Below are 21738 nucleotides of genomic sequence, written 5' to 3'. Positions count from 1 at the left end.
CACTTAACATGACTGCTTGGTCAGGATGTAAATACAAAACAAAACATGGTCTCAGACCACCACAACAACATGTGATTCACCCAGTCACAGGAGTGTTACTAGAAACTACATTTCTCCCCTTTTGATAAACACACAATTTATAGTTCACCTATCAGGTGGTCTACAGATGTGACTGGAACATTGTATCTCATTTGTCTGTACTGAACAATCTTGGTTATTACTTAGAAGGTTTTCTCTTGGAGGTTCTATATTAGTATTATCTTCAGTCACAGGTGAATACAACATTGAATTACTAGTAACATCTACTCTAACTGAAAAGTTATGGAAGTATCAATTGAGTGATTACTCTTAGGTTGGCCAAAATCACCTACAAATCTAGGCATAATTTGATCTGCATGTCTTTTCCAAATGATATTTCCCAAACTTTGAACCTTCACCTTATAATTTCTTGAACCAAGCACTTCATCAATCTTTCCTTCCACCCATGGAGAACCTTTACCAGAATTGCGAACAAACACCATATCATTCAGTCCATACAAGGGCACTTCCTTCTTAAACACTTCATTATTCAATCTACTGGAAAATTTGTCCTGCACTCTGACAGCTTCTACAGTTCCATTGAAAACTCTGTTAAATATTAACTCCACTGGAGTTGAAGAATTGATGGTTCTTGGTTCTTCAGTAATTATATATAGGCCATGGGGCAAAATTAGTATCTTGTCAATTCGTGGTGACTCTCAAAGGGCAACTTAATTTCTTTTTTTTATTTCAGAGAAAAGGTCATTTTCAAGTAAATTTAAAAAAGTTCCCACTTCAAAAGTTGCTCCAAAGTTTTTTATTAGCCCTTTTTAATCATACCATTAAGGCTTAGTTTAGCTTGTGGATAGTGGACAGCAACACTGTACTGTCTTAGTTTCCATTTTAAACAACAATAGGAGGCTCATGACACATTAGCCAATCATATTGCTAGGATTTCCAAGATGGCAGCTCCCATTGATTGCTGCATTCACATTGTCTCTGAAGAAAAAAGTGCTGTTTTACCTATTTCTGAGAACTGTTTGACAAAAGTTAAGGAGTGTACTAAGAAATGGAAACATCTAGATCAGGGGTTGAAAGGGGGTCAGTAGATTTCTAGGGGGTCGATATCGATCCCCAGGGGTCAATAAAACCATCCAAGGGGTTGAAAGGGGGTCAGTAGATTGCTATGGGGTCGAAAGGCAGTCTTTAAAATTAAATGGTTAGCATGAAATGATCCTGTTCTCTTCCTGTACTGAAAGAGTGAGAATAATCAACCAACCAATATCTAAACTTAAAGAAAAACCATGTCATTTCATCCCCCACACTATTTAATCTATACATGCATGACTTACCCACACCAGACAACTCAGAAATACAAATCTCTTCCTACGCAGACGACATAACAATCACATGCACACATCGTAACACAGACAAAGCTGCAGAAATAATCCAGCCATACCTTGATACACTCAACACATGGTTCATCACAAACAGACTCAAAATAGCTCCAACCAAATCTATAGCAACACTTCTCACCAACTGGACAATAGAACACAAATACATACCTCATCTCTACATCAACAACACTCTAATACCACACACAAACACACCGAAAATTCTTGGTGTAACATACGATACATCCATGTCTTTCAAACAACACATCACAAACATAAAAAACAAATGCACACCTAGACTTAACGCACTTAAGTCAATCACTGGAACGACATTTGGACAAAACAAAGAAACTAATATAACAATATACAAACAATGCATATGCTCAGTGTTGAATTATGCGAGTCCTGCATGGGCTCCTAATCTCAGTGAGACACACCACAACACCCTTCAAATCATACAAAACAAAGCCCTAAAAACAATTACAGGCTGCACAAATACAACACCAACAGACCATTTACACCATGAAACAAAAGTCCTCAAAGTCAAAGACCACCTCGACATGAGAGGCACACAAATACTTGCCGCAGCCACCACAAACATCACACCCGCTACACTACATAGCAGAACACCCACACACACCAAGAAACATTAAAACAACACCCAAAGACCTTTATTACGCACAAATACTCTCTTCTCTTCCTCCACAACCACTAAATACCAGCCTCCGGAAACATATTCATAATCATATCACTCACCGCTCCATTAACACACTGAAAGACAACACACTGCTGCATGCCAGACCCCCTGATATCCACCCTTCTGAATCCTCTCTCCCACGAAAGGACAGAGTCCACTTGGCCAGACTGCGGTGTGGCCACCACCCAGCACTTCTAAGCTACCAGAAGAGGCTGGATGACCGCATTGTGAATAGCTGCCCAGGATGTAACACTTCACCCCATACCATACAACACATAATGGAAGACTGCATTATACACAATCATGCATGCAAACAACACAACATACACTCTATAAAGGATTTGTTGGAAAACCCAGTTTCGGCTGTAGCATTCCTTGGGGAGATGGGACTGCTCGGACAGACAGTCTAGGGAATGACAACAACAACAACAACAACAACTCTGGGTCAAAAATCCTCCCCATTCTGTTCATGTAGTGAGAATCTCACATACACACAACCACATTGTGAATGAACATCAAGATGACAAGCTTGTGTAATATTATTGGCTTGAATATTACTTATAGCAATATAATAAAGAATATATGATATAGATATTTATTCTTATGTTTATGTATATGTGAATGTGTCTGTATCATTATTGGAACGCCGTTGCCTTGATGAATGTTGTCATTTAGCCCTTTTATAACGGATCAAAATGATGATAATAACACTATTGATAACTAGAATTATAATAATAACAATAATAAAAATAATAATAGTAATAATAACAATAATAATAAGGATAATAACTATAATAATAATATTATTAGTATTAATAACAACAACACCAATAATAATAATAAACTGACATAATTCGTGAATTAATAGTTTGGGGGTCTATAGAAAATCTTAACCCCTTCCATACGGTGCCGCACACGTAGGCGTCATGGGGAGCGAGTGTATTCGCGAGGCTGCCATATCGGCGTCTTGATTATATTTATTGTAGTCGCCCCTCCATAATGACATTCTTTCCAATTCTTTTGTAGTCGCATTTTCTATGGTTATCAAAATTCACGGGTGAAGAGAGAACGATCGATATAAGCGGTGACTATATTTTATGATGCGAGTATTATTACGACACGTCGTACGGCTGGCATTGGCTGCTGCCACCGAGATCTAAGTCCATGACGCCTACGTGTGCGGCACCGTATGGAAGGGGTTAAACCTTACTAGGGGGTCAATGAGCTTAAAAGTTTGGGAACCTCTGATCTAGATGGTATACAACGTGCTGTTGCTGAGAATTTGTCAGAAACTTTTGAAGCGTGTGCGAACTTAGATGGACTTGGGTACCATATACAGTGCTACAGGAGGTTCACTGATAAGACCAAGATAGAAAGGGTTATCAAATGTTGCGCAAAACTGAATAACACCATCCCTGATGATGTCACTGCAACTCCACCTCAAAAAAGTACTAGGCTGAGCTTAACTCCTTCATGTTCTGCTGGCCTGAAACAACTGTCGGTATCAAGAAGAAATCTCCATGTGCTGCCAGAGCAGTGTATAATTTGCAAAGGGGAGAAATATGTCAAAGTTGCCCTTTCAAGAACCCGACGATGGGAAGCCCTGTCCAGATGTGAATATGAATCAGGTAATTTAAACATAGACCCACAAAACAGGCCTGAATGAGACCTTGTTGTGATAACCAAGCCGGGAAACTTCCAACCAACCACAGGATGGATATTTGCTAGGTTTTATTTGGACAATTCTACTGTATACTTTATTCATTCAAAATTGGAACTGTTATTAAGTGACAGTTATATTCAATATTATTAATTTTACAAATAACGTTTGTATATGTAGATTCAGAGATTTTTGTGTCCCACATGGAAAATTAAGGGACAAGAAAACGTAATTGGCAGCTTCACCTTGCTACACTGAAACATGTTCTTCCATGGTTTTTTGCTTATGACTATTCAAGATATCTACCTGCATATATTTCAGAAATGGAAAACCTTGGAAATACCAACCCTGAAATTGAAAAAAAGCTTCATGAATGGTGAATTTGTTGTCCAGAGGCAGGACAGATACGGGTTTTCCTCTGTTTTATGTATATACCTAATTGTAATATACGAGAAGGGAGCTATGCTCATGGTGACCTGTCTTTGTATCTCTCTGCATCAAGATTTATCTTAAAATCTTGTATAGTGTTTGCACATACTGTTTTGTTGTCTAATTTGTTCCATGTATTTATCGCTCTGTGTGGGAAGCTGTTCCTTTTCAAGTTTTTTCCATAACTGTCCTTTTCAGTTTTTTTCCGTGTCCTCTCGTTTTACCGTTGTCCCACATTAACAAGTCGTTCCTGTCTAAAACTTCCATTCCTTTCATTATTCTGAAGATAGTCAGCAAATCTCCTCTTTCTCTTCTTTGTTCCAAAGTTGGTGGATTCATTTTGGACAGTCTTTGGTCATATGTTAGTTCGGCGAGAGTCGGTGCTAGTTTGGTTGTCGCTCTTTGTATTCTTTCTAGTTTCTTAATATTCTTTTTAGTACTGGGTGTCTAAAGTGATGCTGCATACTCAAGTTTTGGTCTTAGTGTAGTTAGTATTTTCTTTATTATTTCTTCATCCAAATAAGCAAATGCCACTTTGATTGACCTCAATAAGTTGTAGGTTTCTCCGAATATTTTATTTATATGCTTATCTGGTTTCATGTCCTTTCCAATCACCACTCCAAGATCTTTTTCCGAGTTTGCTTTTTTTACTTTCACTTCCCCAATTCTGTAATCTTTTGATATTTTGTTCTTACTCTTTCCAAATTCCATTATACTGCATTTCTTTATATTAAATTTTACTTCCCACTTTTGAGTCCAATTCCAGATCGTGTCCCGATCTTATTGCAATGAGTTGCAGTCCTCTTCCATTTTTACCTTCTTTAGTAATTTTGCATCATCTGCAAAAAAATTCATATAGCACTCCACACCTTCATTCATGTCATTAATGTATACGGGGAACATGATTGGGGCCAGTACTGATCCTTGCAGGACACCACTTTTTACTTCTTCCCAGTTGGAGAATTTTTCTCTAATTACAACTCTCATTTTCCTCCCAATCAGGAAGTCTTTCATCCATTCCAATAATTTTCCTCTGATGCTACCTTTTGACTCTATCTTTATAAGTTTACTATGTGGTACCTTATCGAATGCCTTTTGCAGGTCCAGAAAAGCACAGTCCGCCCACCCATCTCTTTCTTGTATTATGTTTATTAATCTTGAGTAGAAGCAGATCAAATTTGTTGTACATGTCTGAATCTTGAGTAGAAGCAGATCAAATTTGTTGTACATGTCTGATTCTTGAGTAGAAGCAGATCAAATTTGTTGTACATGTCTGAATCCAAATTGATTTGGATTCGGTATAGATTTTTCTTCCAGGTATTTAACCCATCTGTTTTTGACAATTCTTTCACAAATTTTTGCTATTGTGCTTGTTAGTGAGACTGGTCTGTAGTTAGATGGATCTTCCTTATCACCTCCCTTATAAATTGGTACAATGTTTGCCTTCTTCCAGTCCAATGGCACTTTTCCTTCTTTAAGTGAGAATTTAATTATATATTTTGTCAGTTAATTCTTCCATACATTCTTTCAGTATCCAGTTTGCAATTCTGTCTGGGCCATGTGATTTTCTGACATCAAGAGTTTTAATTTGGTCACTGATTTCTTTTTGTGTTATGATTATTTCTTTCATTGCTGGGGATAATTCTCTCTCTTTTTCTACACAGTTAGGCAAGTTTTCTATTGTGAATACTGATCTGAAGTGGTTGTTCATAATTTCAGCCATTTCCAGTTCTTCTGTATATTCCTTTTTGTCTTGGCGCAGCTGTTCTATTTCTTGTTTGTTTTTCAGTTTTCCATTTACATACTTGTAAAGTAGTTTGGGTTCTTCTTTACATTTATCTATTATCTTTTTTTCGTAGTTTCTCTTTTCATCTCTGCGTATTCGTTTCTTAGTTTGATGTAAGTTTGCCATTTGCTTGGTTTCTTATCTCTTTTCCATTTTTTCTAAGCTTTGTCTCTTTTTTCCTTAGTTTCACTACATCTTTTGTTGTACCAGCTTTTTATGTATGTTTTTTCTATTTTTTGTTGTGGTACATGTTTGTTCACTCCATTATAAATTTCTTTTAGTATGTTCCATTTTTCTTCTATCCCTGTATCTTCGTTTTGGAATTTTTCCCAGTTTGCATTGCGAAAGAATGTTTTAAGCTTCTCAAAGTTTGTTCTGTTATACATAGGTCTTCCTATTCTATGTTTATCATTTTTGCTTTGATCCATTTGTTCTTTCAATTCCATTTCTATTAGAATGTGGTCACTTTTTCCTATCGGAGTTTTGTAATAATTTTTTTTTATAATCTCAGGTTCTGTCGTAAGTATTAAGTCTAATTTTGAGGGTTCTTCATTTCCTCTATATCTAGTATTTTCTCTATTCCACTGAGTCATTGTGTATTCAATGGTCAAGTCAAGTAGGACATTGCCCCAGTGTTCCTGTCCCCCTTTCACTGTCATTTCTTCCCAACATATTTCTTTTGAATTAAAGTCACCCATGGCCATTGAGCAAACAGTTAACAGAAACTCTAAAACCAAAGGTGGTATGAAAGGCCTTACACTGAATAAGGGAGCTGTGAACAGATGGTTGCTAAGCCATCACCAACGTGCTGCAATAGCCAAGGAATGCCAAAATATGGCTGGGAGGGGAGAAACTGAGAGGGGAAGAAAAGACCTGGATGAATCTAGAATTCAGAAAGATGAAAGTGTCATCGGAAATATTGTCTCAACTGTTGAATCAATGGTTAATCCATTTGAATTCTTAGGGGATGATCTGATCAATATTTGTTCTGGCAATGTAGCACCAGATAATGTGAGGGCTGACCTTGAGAGTGCCTATGGCAAAGGTGTCATCGCTGCAAAAGATTTTGAAGAGTCAAGACTGAAAGCAGAGCCTGAAAAACTTTTTGAGCCAATTAAATCAAACAAACTGAAGACCTTTGCCACAGTTTTGAAAACCTCAAAAACAAAGGTTCAGTCTGTGACTGTTTTACTTAAGGCAAGCAATGAAATGTTCAATCGCCTTCTAATCATTGGCAAAAGCAAGGAGGTTGATTTGAAGAATCTCTTGGGTTATTCCCTGACACCAGTGCCATTGTCCTTAGGAAATAGTAATGGTACCATTTGCAAAACAAGCAAATCAAACTTGATGCACAAGTTGGAGAAAGGGGCTCAATGTGTGCCAGAGGTACCTTCGGGGTCAGCTTTGATTATTGATGGAATGACCTTCATTCAGCAAGCACAGAACATCCATGTCACATTTGGTCAGTTGGCAGACAAGCTTTTGCGTGAATTAGTTGGCATGACCATAAAGTATGGATGCAGTAGGGTGGATTTTGTATGTGATTGCTATCCCTCACACAGCATAAAAAACTATAAATGTGAACGAAGGGCAATCAGTGGCACCCAGGTAGTTAAAATCAGCAGGCCTGAGCAGAAAATGCCAAAGCAATTGAAAAAGATCTTGTCTGAGGGGTCCAATAAGGAAAATCTAATTGAACTTCTTTATGAAAGTTGGGTGAAATGTGATCCTCAGGTTTTGGGTCACATTGCACCTGTGATATCACACAAGGATCAGTGTCACTCAGTGTCTGTGGAGGATGCCAAGTTAGTTGTGAATGAAGTACCTGACCTTTTCTCAGACCATGAGGAAGCTGACACCAGATTACTGTTACATGCAGGTCATGCTGCCAGGGACAGCACAACTGTTGTTATCAAGAGTCCAGACACAGATGTCTTTGTGCTGTCACTGACAGCACAACTGTTGTTATCAAGAGTCCAGACACAGATGTCTTTGTGCTGTCACTGACAGCAGCTCATGAAATTCCAGCCTCTGGCTTGCTTTTCCTCATTGGTTCTGTAGATAACCATCGAATCATAAATATCTCCAAGCTTGCCAAAACACTCAGGAGAGAAAAGTGCAGAGCACTAATTGGCTTCCACTCATTCACTGGGTGTGACTCTGTGAGTGCATTCAAAGGAAAGGGCAAACCCCTGGACCTGATGATGAAGTCAGATGACTTTGTTAATTTATTTGCTCAACTGGGCACAGAGTGGGAGACTCCAGAATCTGTTTTGCCAACCATTGAGAAATTTGTTTGCTCAATGTATGGCCAGAAACAATGTTCACAGGTGAATGTTGCCAGGTATAATCTGTTCCGGCTAACATGTAGATCAGAATCTTAGTTGCTGCATCCAAATCAGGATTGCCTCCTACACCATGTTAAAAGGGCCAACTATCAGGCAGCCATTCATCATAGGGCCCTTCTGCCATATATCAATGCTCCATCTCCAGATGGTCATGGGTGGAAGATTGAGGGTGACACTTTTCTTTGACTGGATGTCAGGTGACCCAGCTCCACCCAGCGTACTGAAAACAGTGCACTGCAAATGCCAGAAGGGTGGTTGTAAGGGTGCATGCTCTTGCAGCAAAATGAATTTACCATGCATTGACTTGTGCAGATGTCTACCTGAGATTTGTACCAACAGGAAATTAGAAAGAACACATCTGATTCAGAATCAGATAATGATGAATGAGGATATGGTGATTTTGGCACACCATAATTTTGTCCAGGGACATTTTCAAAGAGAATACCCATGAGTTATCATATTATGATGTCCACCTTGCTTCAAAGTCTGTGGAATTTGAAAGTTTGTTAGTCATAGTATACCAAGGTCGGTACTAGGAAAATTCACTGTATCATTCCTAACATCACCACTAGGGGGCAACCTTTTACTTCCCTATTACATAATTTTATATCAGCTGTAATAACATATCTTCAGTTACTTTAAAATGTTAAATAAAATGTTATACATTGCTTCTATATCATTCTTGCTTGTTTTTAAGGCGTTTTCACTATTTACTAACATGGTGTTAATTAGCAGCTAATTACTAATTAAGGAGCAACTTTTTTTGCGGGAACTTTGCATTTTCTGGCAGTCCTGACTACTACAGACCTAACTCGAGTAGTATTCTCTTGCCCCTTGAAAGTCACCACAAACTCAAAAACTAAGCCCCATACCGATTTTGCCCCATGGCCTTATAGAAATCTACATACTTTGGTATGCATATCTCTGTTCTGAAACTTTTCTAATCCTTCTTTGAATGTTCTCACTATTAACCCCTTCCATACGGTGCCGCACACGTAGGCGTCATGAGGAGCAAGTGGATTCGCGACGCTGCCATATCGGCGTCTTGATTATATTTATTGTAGTCGCCCCTGTGTTTTTACATTCTCCCAAATGCGCCCTGAATCCCATTCTCTGTGGTTTTCAAAATTCGCGGGTGAAAGAGAGAACGATCGATATAAGCGGTGACTATATTTTATGATGCGAATATTATTACGTTATGTCATACGGCTGGCATTGGCTGCTGCCCGCGAGATTTAAGTCCCGTACTGAAGTGGTTAATCCATTCCTTCATTATATATTTCCATCAAAATCATCCATTTTTCTTCCACTTGTGTCTCTTCATTATAGAATTTTTCTAACTTGCATCTTGAAAAAAGTCCATTTTATTATACATCAGTCTTCTGTTTCTGTATTCCTCATTTCTCTATATATTTCCTCCTCTAGTTCAAACTCTATTAATATGTAATCACTCTTCCCAAGTGGTGTCTTGTATTCAATATTATCCATAATTTCAGGTTCTGATGTAAATATTAAATCTAGTCTCGACAGTTCTTCATTACTTCTATATCTGGTATTTTCTTTTACCCATTGTGTCATTGTATGTTCTATAGTCATGTCAGGTAATACATTTCCATATAGATCCTCCCCACCTTTCACTGTCATCTCTTTCCAACAGATTTCTTTGTAGTTAAAGTCTCATAATTACCAGGTTTCCTCCATCCTTCAGCATCTCATTTAATGAATGCCTTGTATCATCTAATATTTTAGAATACTCGCTCTCTTTCCAAGACCCTGTTTTTTTGAGGCACATAAATCACCACAAACTTTCTACTTCTCATGTCACTATTTTCAACTTTCATCATGATCATTTCCACACTGTTTTTAGCCTCTGTAACCTTCATCACATTTAAGATTTTCTTGGCCAAAAACATGACACCATCCTGTTTGTCATCTCTATTTTTAATCCAGTGATTATATGATCCATGTCCAACACCATTTGGTGGTAGTGGACCCCTTAATTTTGTCTCCACAACTCTCATTATCTCTGGTTTTTCTTCTGACAGGAAATCATTTATTTAATTTAATCCTGAGAGCAATCTGTCTATGTTAGTATAAGCCCCTTTTATTTTTTTCCTTCTCCATCTTGTTTTCTGTTCCTTTCATTTCCCTTACCTGAATACATCATTTTCTCAGCCTCATGCGTAATACTCACCAATGGATCTCCTGTTTTTCAATTTTCATTCTTTTTAATTATTTTTCTTTAGCTTCACCTCTTAGTGTCTTCTCTCTCCTCAACATTCATTTATCTTTTTAACCATATATTTTGATAGTATTAACTTTTTGCTAACTTTCCTGATTTTGCTAATATGTCTTCTACCACTTGTGGCCTTAATTTTATCTTTAGAGGTCATTTTCTTTATTATATTGTTCGTATTCTATACATTTCATCTATTTCCTCTTTTATTTCTTGATCTCCATCTTGTACTTCTTTTAGGATTATTCTTGCTATTTCTTTCTCTTCTTTCTCTCTCAATTTGGTTTTTCTTTGATTACTTGAATAATTGTGTCTTTTGCATTCTCCTGCATTTGTTGTACTATTTCTTTAAAAGCTATCTTTTTCAGTTTCTTGGTTTTCTTCACATTCTTTTATAATCTTTAGCAAATTCTATTCTCCTAAATTGTTCTAAATTTTTTCAAACATTGCCTGTATTTTACCACTGTTGGTGGTATCTTTGTTTTTCATCCTTTCATTTTCACATTTTACCTCTGTTCTTTTTTTTAATTCACTAAGCTCAATATCTATTTCACCATTCCTTATCTTCAAATAACACACCTCTTTGTTTACTCTGAGGTATTCCTTTCTTAGATTCATAATATCTTTCTTTAGATCTATGATTTCTTTATCCCATAAACTCATGCTAAATTCATCTCGTTTTCTATATCTATGATTCAACTCAATTTTTTTCTCTCATACCAAATCCAGAAAAAGATTCATCACTTATTTTTTGGAATTGCCTTGGAGTTTCAAGGCCTCTGTTTACATTAAGCTTCGGTTTTGTGCCACAAGAGGACTTCGCATACAGGAACGGAGCAACACTTGTTGGGTCCTGTCTTCTATTCTCTCATTTTTTTCTTTATTATACCTAGACTCAAATTCATGTACATTTCCAATTTAAGCTATATCCTTTATTTCCAATTTATCATGGCCGTTCAGTGTGTACATGGATGGGGTGATGTGGGAGGTAAAGACAAGGGTAATGGGCAGGGAACTGGAAATTGTGTAAGAAAATGGAGAAAAGTGGGAGATGAGCCAGTTGTTTACGACACTGTTCTTGTGGCAGGGTCAGAGGAGGGATTAAGGGAGTTAGTGACTGAGTTTGGAAAGATATGTGATAGGAGAAAGCTGAAGGTTAATGTGGGTAAAAGCAAGGTGATGAGATGTACAAGGGTAGAGGATGCTTGTGAGTTGGAAGTAAGTCTACAAGGAAAGAGGCTGGAGGAAGTGGATAGCTTTAAGTATTTGGGGTCGCATGTAGCAGGAAAGGGAGGAATGGAGGTGGAGGTAAATTGTAGATTGAGAGAAAGTAAATGCCTTAGGGGATTGAAAAGTGTTATGAGAAATAGGCACCTGGGAATGGATACTAAAAGGAGATTATGTGAAGGGGTGATCGTGTCAACACCATTGTATGGGGCAGAGACTTGGAATTTTAGAGAGGCAAGAGTAGAAAAGTTAAAATGTGTTTGAGAGGAAATGTCAGGAAAGTATGGTAGGGGTTACTAGGTTGGATAGAGTGAAAGACAAAGTGGCAAGGAGTAGAGTGGGAGGGGAAAATGAGATGACAGGGTTGATGAAAGATTATTGGGATGGTTTGGACACATGGAAAGAATGAGTGATAAAAGATTAGTAAAAGAGGTGTGGAAGGCAGAGGTGGAGGGAGTGAACATGAGGGGACTACCAAGGATGAGATGTATAGATGGAGTGAAGAAAGTGTTGAGAAAAAGGGGAATGTTGAGCAAGGAATGGAAAAGGCAGGAGATAGGGATGAGTGAAGGACTTGTAGTTGTATTTTATGGGACAAGAGCTATGCTCGTAGTGACCCGCTTTTGTATCTCTCCACATCCAGTTTGTTCTTAAAATCTTGTATAGTTTTGGCACTCACTGTTTCCCTGTTTAGTTTGTTCCAGATATCAATCACTCTATGTGGGAAGCTATTCTTTTTCAAACCTCTTCTGTAACTGTCCTTCTTTAGCTTCTCCTGTCCTCTTGTTTCTCTTCTGTCCCATTTTAATATGTCATCTCTATCAAGAACTTCCATCCCTTTCATAATTTTGTAGATAGTTAGCAAATAGCCTCTTTCTCTTCTCTGTTCCAATGTTGAAAGATGTAATTTATCCAGTCTTTTGTTCGCATGTCAAATTTGATAGTGTAGGTGCCATTTATGTCGCTGCTATTTGAATTCTTTCTAATTTCTTTTTTTTTTTTTTTTTTTTTACTAGGTGCCCATAGTGTCGCAGCATACTCCAATTTAGGTCTCATCAGTGTAATTAATATTTTCTTTTAAAAGTCTCTCCAACTAGTTTGTTGACATGTTTATCAGGTGACAAGTCACCTGAAATAATTACTCATAGGTCCCTTTCTGAATTGACTTTTTTGACTTCCTTGGTAATTTTATATTGACCCGATATTCTATTTTTGCTTTTTCCAAATTCCATTATACTGCATTTCTTAATATTAAAGTTCATTTCACACTGACTCCATTTCCATATTTTGTCTAGGTCTTCTTGTAGCAATCTGCAGTCTTCTTCTGTGCTTACTCTCTTAAGGGGGTACGCGACACCTGGGGGGGTGAATTTGGTCAAGATATGGCATTTTTCAAAACTGTGTTCAAAATGTTCGTATACCACTTAGAAATAAATGTCAATGTAGTTGTATTGGGAGACCTTAACCCCTTCGTTACCGACCCATCAACCTTACGTAAACAAACGTTTCAAACCGTCCCACGAATGTCTGGAGCCTTATGTTTGTAAACACAGACACTTGCCACCCAGTGGGTAGAAATAACCCAGAAAATGAGGCCTTGAGAGCCCTCAATACATAAAGCTTATAACTGTGACACGTGCGTGTCACGGGGAGCACGCTCGGTTCCTGGCGGGTGCACACAGCCGTGACACGCAGGTGTCACAAAACACACATACGGTACTCAAGGGGTTAATGCTAGGGTAGGAAATGAACCAATAGACGGAGTGATTGGGAAGTATGGGGTTGCAGGTAAAAATCGTACTGGAGAAATGATGGTGGAGATGTGTCTTGAAAGAGAGTTGATGATAGCAAATACAGTGTTTAGGAAGAAATTCAAGCATAAGTACACATGGGAGAGGGTGGTAGATGGGTGGCAGATAGAGCGTTAATGGACTATATAGTGGTGACCAGGAGTATGGTAGGAAGAGTTAAGGGGGTACGCAACACCTGGGGGGGTGAATTTGGTCAAGATATGGCATTTTTCAAAACTGTGTTCAAAATGTTCGTATACCACTTAGAAATAAATCCCGACAAATAATTTTCCAGCCGCGCGCAATTTAAAGGTCCTGGGTGAGGATTAAAGGGACAGATTTAAAGGCGCAACCCACACTAGAAGGAGGCGTGCCACTTAGGACCTTCAGGCACAGCGAATAACGTTGAAATTTGATTGAATTTACACTCGCCCAGTGTATCAACGGCCAATACGATTGTGGAGGGGAAGGGAGGAAGGTGGAGGGAGAATATTTCGTAAACTTTGTGCGAAACTAAGCGTTAGTTACCGGCTAGCTCTGAAAAGGGAAGTACGCATGTCTCATGAGCTCTCATTGCAATCTATTACTTTAGCTAGTACATATTACTCTTTAGTACAGTCATCATGGGTAGCAAAAAGAACAAAAGAACATCACAATGACAAAAAACAGCAGTTAAAGATGGCAAGCAGTCAAAGACGACTAAAGATCTCACCACCTCTCACTCCACCACCGCCCTCACCTGCACCTCTGTGACGGTGACAGAGGTAAAGGACAACATTAGAATAAACAATTCAAAGAGGAAGATTAAATCCAAAGAAGAAAGCAAGAGGAAAAAGATCAAGGCTATACAGGAAGAAGAAAGAAGAAGGGACATAATATGATGCTGGAGGGGGTGCCCTACCAACATAGATTGGCGAGGGGAATCTGATGAGGAAAGAGAAGGCGCCCACTACTGGAAAATAAACCTCTTTCCAATGATTTAGATACCCTGAAGACCCCCAGCAGAGAGGTTTCATATGAAGAAACCGCCAAAGGTGCAAAAAAGCAAATTATATGATGTTGTCGTCTGTGCGTCGTCACTACTGTGACATACTTATACTTTAGTTTTTCAGTATTTAAAGTACTTATAATTAAAATATGTTGATAATTTTTACTGTACTTACTTATTATATAATAAGAATTAAGCCATGAAAAACTCAGTCAAATTGGTGAAACTATAAGCAAGTTACAGATATATTCATATTTCAAGTTGCCATATCTCCGTTCGATATTTTTCTACTTTTTTTTTTAATCATAAAAAATCTAATATACATTAGATTTAAATGAAACTTACAGGGAATATTACTTTTAGTAACTGCTAGGGCTGATCGTTCGAATATTTTGAATAGGATGAAAGAGTTCGGAGTAATAATGGAAACGAGCAAAAAAATTGTATTTTTCACGATTTTTGCCAGCCATTAAAATTGAAATGCCTGTATGCAAAAGTATAAAGGAAATTGTTCAATTACTCAATGACCAGCCCTAGGTGTGCCTACTGACTAATCATAGCCAAAATATAAAACAAATTGGTCCACGTATTATGGTGCTGTGCACTTTTAAATGTCGCTACTGGTGTACGTACATGTGTACATATGTACATGTGTACATACATCATTCTGCTTCACCTAAAATGTAGGCAATATGGATACCTATTTACCTGAGAAGTTTCAGCTCTTTACTCTAAATATTTTAGAAAATGACCTCCAGGTGTCGCGTACCCCCTTAAGTAGTTTGACATCATTAGCAAAGAAGTTCATGTAACCTTTCACTCCTTCATCCATATCATTTATATATATGGCAAACATTAAAGGAGCCAATACAGAGCCCTGAGGGATGCCACTTATCATATCTTCCCAGTTCGAGTTCATGTCCACTCTCATTTGCCCCCACTCAAGAAATCTTTCATCCATTCCAGTAGCTTACCTTGTATTCCTCTTTTATATATTGGTACGATGTTTGCATTTTTCTAATCTTGGAGTACCTTTCCTTCTTTGAGTGAGAAATCTATTATCTTGTATAATTTGTCCGTTAGTTCATCTATACACTCTTTCATTATCCAATTTGCAATTCCATCTGGTCCATGTGATTTCCTAATATCTAGGTTTTTATTTGGTCTCTTAATTCTTAAAATGCGCATCGGGTTATAATGCGCACCCATGCACTTCGTTTTCTCAGTACACAGATAGCGCGCACCGACGTATAACGTGTGTGCCCGATCGCATTTGTCTATAACGCAGTTTTACCTTGGTATTTATATCACGTGAACGAGGTTACATGGAGAAGTATTTTTCATTGGCTAGAGCCACCGCTGGGAAATCTGTTGATTTGTCACTAAATTAAGTGTCAGTTTAGGCATCAATCACGACACAACTAAGAAAAAATCGGAACTTCATGTACCGGTATATGACTATGTTGTGCGTTGGTCCCTTATTACTTTGTAGCTTAAATAGTTTGTAGGAAATATGATCTAAAAAAAGTTTATTGAAAGTAAAATATACAGAAAAAAATCAGGATTTTTTACAGAAAATGTTCATTTTATATCTGAATACTGAAACAAACTACAGACTGTTTCGTTTTAGCTTTGAACCTGCAATGAAAGTGGTGAAATAGGACAGTCTCTCATCGAGGTGACGTTTAGTTAATATAACTCCCGAAAGAGGGTGTTGTAGTCAGGTGTTTGACACGAGTTTATGAACAGCCGCAACGGAATTTGTACCATACCTAAAGTGAAGCAACAAAGCCACCATAAAAATTCAAACTAGGATGCTGTGAACATGGGCAAATATCATGAATATTGATCATGTTTCATCGTGTTTAGACCTATTTAAACATGAAAAATAAGATTCGATAGATACCTACCTATACCAAATATTTATATACGGTAGCCCATGCTGGCGTATTCTTTCATGTCACCATGGCTGTTCTTGTTCTCACGGAACGTCACGGAGAAGTGTGCCTCCCGACTTTGTGACGGCCAACATCGTCACGTTGTTGTGAAAAAAATTACACACACAGCCGCAGAATTTTTATCGTAGGCCGTAGATAATGCGCACCACCGGATAACGTGCAACCCCCATTTTTAGGCCCTTCCAACGGAAAAAAGTCGCGCACTATACGCCGGAAAATACGGTACCTTTATTTCTTTCATTTTGGGGGATCTTTCCCACTGTCTATCTTCCCAAATTTGTAAGCTCTCAATTGTAAAAACAGACCTGATATGTCTGATCATAACTCCCACCATTTGTATGTCATCTATATATTCTTTATATCCACCCATTTTCACTATTTCATGTTTGTCTTTTAATTTATCATGTACATATCTGTAAAAGAGTTTAGGTTGATCCCAGCATTTGTTTATTATACCTTTTTTGTAGTTTCTTCTTTTTTTTTCCTGTGTATATTCACATATTCATTCCTAAGTTTTATATATGTTTGCCATTTGGATTTTTTTTTTTTTCCTCCATCTTTTCCAGGCTTTATTTCTTTTATCTTTAGCCTCACTGCACCTTTTGCACCAACACTTTATATAAATCTCTTTTTGCTTCTTTGGTACATATCAATTCTTTCCTTATACTTTTCTTTAAATATGTTCCATCTGTCTTCCATCTTTGTTTCCTCTTTGGAAAATTTATCCAAGTTAGAATTTTGACTTTTTTTTCCTTCTAAGTTTTACAAAGTCTGTTTTGTTGTACATTAATCTTCCTTCTCTATGTTTTTCTAGCTCCACCTTCACTCTACCTTTTCCTGCCACATTTCCACCTAAGTATCTAAACCTATCCACTTCCTCCAGTTGCTCTCCCTTAATACTCACTTCCAGTCTACTGCCACTTTCACCCCTTGTACATCTCATCACCTTACTTTTACCCACATTTATCTTTAGCTTTCTTCTGTCACACTCTCCCAAACTCTGTCACCAACTTCCTCAATCCCACCTCCGATCCTGCCACAAGCGCAGTGTCATCCGCAAACAACAGCTGGCTCACCTCCCACTTTTCTCCATTTTCTTTAACCATCTCCAATCCCTGACCCACTACCCTTGCATTTACCTCTTGCACTACCCTATCCATGTATAAGTTGAACAGCCAGGGCGACATAACGCATCCTTGACAAAGTCCCACCTTTACCTCGAACCACTCACTCTCTCCATTTCTAATCCTGACACAAGCTCTACTACTCATAAAAACTCTTGACAGCTCCTAGAAGCTTTCCTCCTATCCCATATATCTGCATAACCTCCCACAGTGCCTTAGGAAAAGGTGGAATGAAGGTGGAGATAGAATGTAGATTGAGAGAAGCGAGTAAATGCCTTGGTGGATTAAAAAGTGTAATGAGGAATAGACATTTGGGAATGGATGCTAAGAGGAGACTGTATGAAGGAGTGATTGTGCCAACAGCACTGTATGGGGCAGAAACATGGAACATAAGAGAGGAAGAGAGAAGGAGTTTGAATGTGTTTGGGATGAGGTGTCTGAGAAGTATGATGGGGGTTACTAGGCTAGATAGAGTGAGAAATGAGGAGGTGAGGAGGAGAACAGGGGTGGAAAAGGAGCTGGGAGATAGGGTTGATGAAAGAGTAATAGGATGGTTTGGACACATGGAAAGAATGAGTGAAGAAAGACTAGTAAAAGAGGTATGGAAGGCAGATGTGGAGGGAGTGAACATGCGGGGATGTCCTAGGATGAGGTGGATGGATGGGGTGAAGGGGGCTTTGGGGAAGAGGGGAATCTCTGTTGAGGAAGGACGGGAGAGGACAGAAGACAGGGGTGAATGGAGAATGGTTGTATATGGATGATGTTATGATGCATGAGGTGGAATGGGTGGGGGGAGGATGGGGGGTGAGGTAGTATGTGTGAGCAAAATTTGATGTGGCCTGAAGGGATTTCTCCCCATCTTCTCCTTTTATGCATGTGGGGACGGAGAGGGGGGGTCGCCGGTTTAATGAAGAGACCTTGCTGTGGATGTGCTGTGTCTTGCGACACTGCTTCTGACCCAGGGCAGTGGACAAGGTGCAGGGATGACCCGTCATCCAGGAGGTGCTAAGATAAGAGGGAAAGTGGAGGGGTGTGGAGTGTATTCAGGGATGGAATGAGTGGGAATGATTTTATGCCTTTTCCTTTTTGGCTACCTCCCTTGTAAGGGGGAAAAAGCCTTGGTATATGTATGTATGTATGCTCTATGTTTTTCATTTCTTCTCGTGTCGTTTTGTTCTTTTAATTCAAACTCTGTTATTATATGGTCACTCTTCCCAGTTGGTGTCTTATACTCCATTTTGTTCATGATATCAGGCTCAGAAGTGAATATTAAGTCTAGTTTCGACGGTTTTTCATTGTTTCTATATCTAGTATTTCCCTTAACCCATTGTGTTAAGCTATATTCGTTAGTCAAATCCAGTAGCATGTTGCTCCAAAGTTCTTCTCCCCCTTTTACTGTCATTTCTTCCCAGACTTTGTGTTAAAGTCACCCATAATTACTATGTTACCACCCTCTTTCAGTAACTCAATTAGAGCATTCTTTGTGTCTTCCAGTAATTTGGAATGATCACTATCAGACCAGGCCTGTGTTTTTGGGGGCACATATACTACTACAAATTTTCTACTTTTCATATTCTTATTTACAACTTTAATCATAATTAATTCCACATTATATTTGCCTTCATTTGTCTTTGTCACATTTAAACCCTTTTTGGTCAATATCATGACTCCTCCTCCCTGTTTATCCATTCTGTTTTTTACCCAATGGTTGTATAGACCTTGTCCCACCATACTTGTTGATAGAGGACCTTTCAGTTTTGTCTCCACAATTCCCATTATGTCAGGTTTCTCTATTTCCAGATAGTCGTTTAATTAATTAATTCCAAAAATCATACCCTCCATATTTGTGTAAGCCACTTTTAGTTTCATATTTTCTTCTCTTTTTTTTATTTACATTTCCATTTTTCTGATGTACAATGCATAGATACTGTTATGCAAGGAAGGAAGAGATGGGAGATTGGGTCGTAGGGGATGCTTATGCATGATATTTTGATGCACCCAGAAGGGATTTCTCCCCATCTTCTCTTTTTCTGCATGAGGGGATGGAGAGAGGGGGTTGCCAGTTAAGTGAAATGGTCTTGCAATGGATGTACCATGACTTGCTGCATTGCATTTGACCCAGGGCAGTTGCCAGATGCAGTGATGACCAGTCATCCCTGAGGAGCTGAGGTGGGAGGGATAGAAAAGGTGGTGGATATGAGTGAAATGGGTGGGAATAGGTACGTACCTCAGACTTAGCTACCACCCTTGTAAGGGGAAAAAGCTCTTGGTATTTACTGTAGATATAGATTTGAAGTTGTTTGTTGTTTAGCTTGAGTTCTATCACTTCCTAAGCTATTCCAAGTTTATGTGCATCTGTATGGAAAACACTGTTTCTTTATATCCTTTAGAAATGTGGTCTTAATTTGCTCCCGTGACCTCTTAAAGCCCTCCTATCTTTAATCAGGCGATCTCCTCTGTTAGTGCAATCTGTCCCCTTTAGTGACCTGAATACTGTAATCATATCACCTCTTTCTCATTGATCTTTCAAAGTTGGCAGACCCAGTGGTTTTAGTCTTCACTTGTATGGTTTATCTGTCAGGCTGGGGACCAGTTTGGTGTGTATTTACTTACCTAGTTGTATTTTATGGGAAGGGGAGCTATGCTCGTGATGACCCATTTTTGTATCTCACAAGATCAAGTTTGTTCTTAAATTCTTGTATTGTGTTTCTGCATCTGGGGTATTGGCTGCATGTTGTTGTGGTAAAGTAGCATTCAGTTGATATTTTAGGGTCTATATGGGGCTCCCCTATGGACCAGAGCCACACATCATTTTGTTTGTGATGGAGGAGGAGGACTCTGTGCACAGAGAAATGATGACACTTATATTATACTGCTACTGTCTCTCCGTTGTGCTGTCTCCCAACCCCTTGTTGCTATGCTGTACCATTTCTCTGAATATTCATTTCCTTGTTTTGCCTACCCTGTGGTAGAGACAGAATGCTGCCACCAAGTATTCCCACTTAAATCGTAAGAGGTGAGAAAAATGGGGCGGGGATTAGGACTAGGCATCCTTCTCCCTGTAGCCCCACAGGGGACATTCCTAAAAAAGTAAAGGCATAAGAGGGTCTGGGAGTTTTCCAACAAGTACCCTAAGGTTTGGGTCTTTTAATGTGTGTGGATGTGATACAGATGAGAGTAAAAGGGAAGAGATAGGTAGTATGTTTGTGAGAAGAAGATGGATGTGTTGGCCTTGAGTGAAATTAAGTTGAGAGGGAGGGGCAAGTGTGAGTTTGGGAGTGTAGTTGGAAGGTTCTCAGGAGTGAAAAGAGGGCGAGGGAGAGAAGTTGTGGCTATACCTGTAAGTGAAGAGATAGGTAAATGTGTAGTGGAGTGGAAGGAGTGTTCAAGGTTAATGTGGATGAAGGTGAAACTGGGAAAGGAAATGTGGGTTTTTGTAAATGCATATGGGCCTAGTAGTGAGGAGAGTGTAGAAGAAAGGGAGGCTTTTTTGGATAGATTTGAATGAGTGTATAGAGGGAGTAGGGAGAAACATCAATGTAGTAGTGTGAGAACCTGATTCTCATGATCTCGCCATGCCCTGCCTGACCTCGTCACAACCTAGCTTAAAAGCCTTATCAGAAAAATATATGTATGGGCATCACATGACGGCCCTTATAAAAAACGAACAAATATATCACATGAATGAAAAGACCTGGTGTATTCAGCTGAGCCAGCCCATGTTGTGTAGTGACTGTAGCTATTGGCCAAAAGTTTGTTATGGCTGTAGCCTTAGCCAATCATGGAAAAACCAAGATGAACTGTATGGCCTTAGAGGGAGGTGCTTAATAATTACCGAGGTGTCCTTAAATTGTAAAGACAGAAAGAAAGTCAATCGTTAGGCAGCTGCTCTGAGCATCAGGTCAAGGTAAGTAGTCTAATTTTCCACTCCCATACACAATATACACGTTCTAGCACTCAAAATAAACAAAGATACTTGGACCACTGGTTTGTTCTCTTACCTAGCGATACTTAAGTTCTCTCTCTCTCTGGGGGTCATATCCCTTACTCTCTGGGGGAGCGTAACAGTAGTATTGGGAGACC

At 38.8% G+C, this 21738-nt stretch overlaps 1 protein-coding gene across 6 annotated transcripts in view; it reads left to right on the top strand.

Moving 5' to 3' along the window:
• Positions 1–21738, top strand: part of Mms19 (MMS19 nucleotide excision repair protein) — a 514253-nt gene that overhangs the window by 180971 nt on the left and 311544 nt on the right. The window lies entirely within an intron of this gene.

Source organism: Oratosquilla oratoria, chromosome 19 (genome assembly GCF_046742065.1).
Source record: "Oratosquilla oratoria isolate Oo_2021 chromosome 19, ASM4674206v1, whole genome shotgun sequence".
Lineage (NCBI taxonomy): Eukaryota > Metazoa > Arthropoda > Malacostraca > Stomatopoda > Squillidae > Oratosquilla > Oratosquilla oratoria.
The sequence above is the reverse complement of the archived record's forward strand: the minus strand, read 5'-3'. Positions and strand labels throughout refer to the sequence as shown.